This window comes from Micropterus dolomieu, linkage group LG05 (assembly GCF_021292245.1).
Source record: "Micropterus dolomieu isolate WLL.071019.BEF.003 ecotype Adirondacks linkage group LG05, ASM2129224v1, whole genome shotgun sequence".
Lineage (NCBI taxonomy): Eukaryota > Metazoa > Chordata > Actinopteri > Centrarchiformes > Centrarchidae > Micropterus > Micropterus dolomieu.
The window spans coordinates 11,542,124-11,545,116 of NC_060154.1; the positions used below are offsets into that span (position 1 = coordinate 11,542,124).

General features: G+C 40.5%; 1 long non-coding RNA gene across 1 annotated transcript in view; it reads right to left on the bottom strand.

Annotated features, from left to right (window-relative positions):
• LOC123971027 overlaps positions 1-2,993 on the bottom strand; it is a 13,202-nt gene extending 10,209 nt beyond the window's left edge. The window contains exon 1 of the long non-coding RNA XR_006825114.1: positions 2,942-2,993. This is a non-coding gene — a long non-coding RNA (uncharacterized LOC123971027). The remainder of the gene's footprint in view (positions 1-2,941) is intronic.

Here is a 2,993-nt window from a genome sequence, read left to right on the forward strand (position 1 = left end):
TTTTCTGTCTGTGACTACTATGTTTGTGTAAAATCACCAGTGTACTGAAAATTGTCTATTATCGTTAGGAATGTACAGGGTCATAAATATTTTCCTGTGTGCGGGTCATGTTGGCTTTGGCTCATCAAGATAAAGTACTGGTTCAGGTGCGTTACCAGTGGGACAGGATCCAGTTTTATGAATGTGTATGTGTGAATGTGTACAATAGCTTCAGTGTTGCATCTGCGTCATTCACATCCCAGTGAGGTAGCTTTACTGTTTTTTTATTGTAAATATGGTACCTTACAGATTTTAACTAGCTTACCAAATGATAGGACCGAAAACACATACTGTGGTCGGTCAAACTGAGAATAGTGTTGCAAACATAGGTGAAGAGTAACAGGTCATTTTACTACAAATATGTGCTTGAGTATGTTATCAAACTAGTATTTAACTTAAATATGTACTTAATTTTTATTGGGTTTTTTTGTATTTTTCCCTTTCTACATGGTGAGAATTCTTTGTTACAAGATGCTCAGGTATTTGGAGAGCATCTGATGAGTGGTATAGTTTTTTTTTGTTTGTTTGTTTTTTTAAATGTTCAAACGTTTGTGACCATTACTTTTTAAAATAGGCTTAAAGAAAGCAACTTAACTTGAACCTTCGTATTTTTCTACACAAGTAAATGTACTTCATGTTGCGTTAAGGACAATAATCATACTTCTGCTCGAGTAGGACACCGTCTTTATACCACTGTGGAACGTCTTTCTTAACATTTCTCAACTTTAAAAGCCCTTACAAATGACTTAGGAATAAGAAACATTCATTATATCCTGTCATAAAGGATATTATGCTTGTACATTTTTAAAGTTTAGTGTATACTGACACCTGCTGATGATTGTGTGTCACTTCAAAATTCTGACGTTACACATGTGGCTGCCACACATCCGTTATGGCTGCCACATCCATAACCAATGAGTACAAAAGCACTTCATATCACATGATGATCATTTATTGCAATTTCTTAATCTTTCACCCATTCTCACTATACAAAAGTAAGCATAACAATTCCAGACACCCCATCTTCCAGAATAATTTGGTAGGACTAAACTGAAGGTATGTTTTTATGATACTGCGGGATCGTGCTTCCGTGCACATTGGTCCTCAGTCCCTCAACCACCTCCATGTTGCGTCTGCTTCTCTCCAGCCCGGCGCTTCACCACTCATCTGCGGCCCTGTTGGAGTCCTCGTCCGCTACAGCACAGTCCAGGCGCTGAACACCGGGAAGCGCCAGGTCCCTTTCGTTAAGCTTCTCCAGAAACGAGGAGAGCAGTCGTTTGTTTAAATGGTCCGTCAGGGTCCTTTCCTCTTCAACCCGCTCCTTGGAGACATTTCCACCCGACTCCACTTCTTCCGCTTCAGTGTCCGCGCCGAGCTGAGGAGGGGCCGACCGGTGGTTCAAGGACAAGCCGTTCGACTGCTCGTCCTCCCCGGATTGCTGCTCCGTGCTGCTCCCGGCGTCCGCCCCAGATTCCGTCTCCATCTGTGATATTAAAGTGGTTTGCAGGGCGGCATTCTCCAGCTCTTTCAGGCGTTTACTGTGGAGGCCGCAGGCACGAGGCTCATTTCCAGTCGGGTTGTTGTTGTTGTGTAGTGGCTCACCAGTTTGCGCCATCATGCTCTGCGTCAAGAGTGCAGCCCATAGACATGAACGACTTCTGTGGCGCAGACTGAGAAGTGTCGCCTCCCAGTGGGCACCAATATTACTGCACCATTAAAATGTGATATGTTTTATCCTTTTATTTTGCGCTAATATTATCTTGTATACAAAAATATATAATAAAAAAAAAAAAAAAAAAAAAAATCACATTTTGAAACTCAAGACAGTACTTTGGGGGCTCCGAACAAATCTGTAATCTAACATTTTTACTTATGTTTGGGCACTTTAGGAAGTGGCTTTACAGCAAAACGTTACAAACACACATTTTTTAAAAACTGTCAGAATCAGAAGTGGCTTTATTACCAAATAAATTTTACACATAAGGAATTTGCTTTGGTGACAAGATGCGTAACAATACAGCAGGTTACCCAGCAAGCAATAGCCGTCATTTCACTGTCTAGGTTTACTTTAGACCTGATTAAGTCCGGCTATGAGTAACCCACTTCTAGCCACAATAACTTTACATGACGTTTTTCCCAAAATAACTTATTTAGCCCACCTAGCGAAATAGAGGCAATCAGTGGTCTAATATCAACGGCTTGGCTATAGCCCTGATTCAGACCAAATTGGTTACATGTAGTTTTCACCCATGCAGCTGTTGAGGTGTGCGACATCATATTATCAAATGCAAGTAAACTTTTCAAACATTTAAAGGTGGTATTATGCTCATTTTCAGGTTCAAAATCTTATTTAGAGGTTGTACCAGAACAGGTTTACATGGTTTAATTTTGAAAAAACACCATATTTTTCTCATACTGCACATTGCTGCAGCTCCTCTTTTCACCTTATGTGTTTTACCTCCGCTCTTGAGCTACAGAGTGATGCATCTTACTTGTACAAAATCTTTGTTGGGAGTTGCACATGCGCAGTTGCCAGGTAAGGACTACTAGCCAATCGGAAGCAGAGAAGGGCGGGTTGTAAGAAACAAGGTAGTGTGATCCAAATCAAAGCCGCTTCAGACTGCGACCGTAACCTAGCAGGTTACTCAACCACACAATAACATTGTTCCACATCTTACCATAAACCACTACAAAAGTCACCATATTTCAACTAAATTTTACATAAAAATTGGCCAAATAATTTGAACGTTTGCTCAGTAGCTTTCACATCTGGTGTAACATTAGCATTATAGTTTAGCTGTGTTAGCCAACATTTACGACAACTCCACACTTTAACAGTCTGTGAAGTTACATTGCCGTATTTATTTTAAAATATAATTCACAACCAATAAAGCATACTTACAGGTTCTGATTGTGAATTTCCAGGCCCAAACAGAGTCGGAGTTGCATCGTCT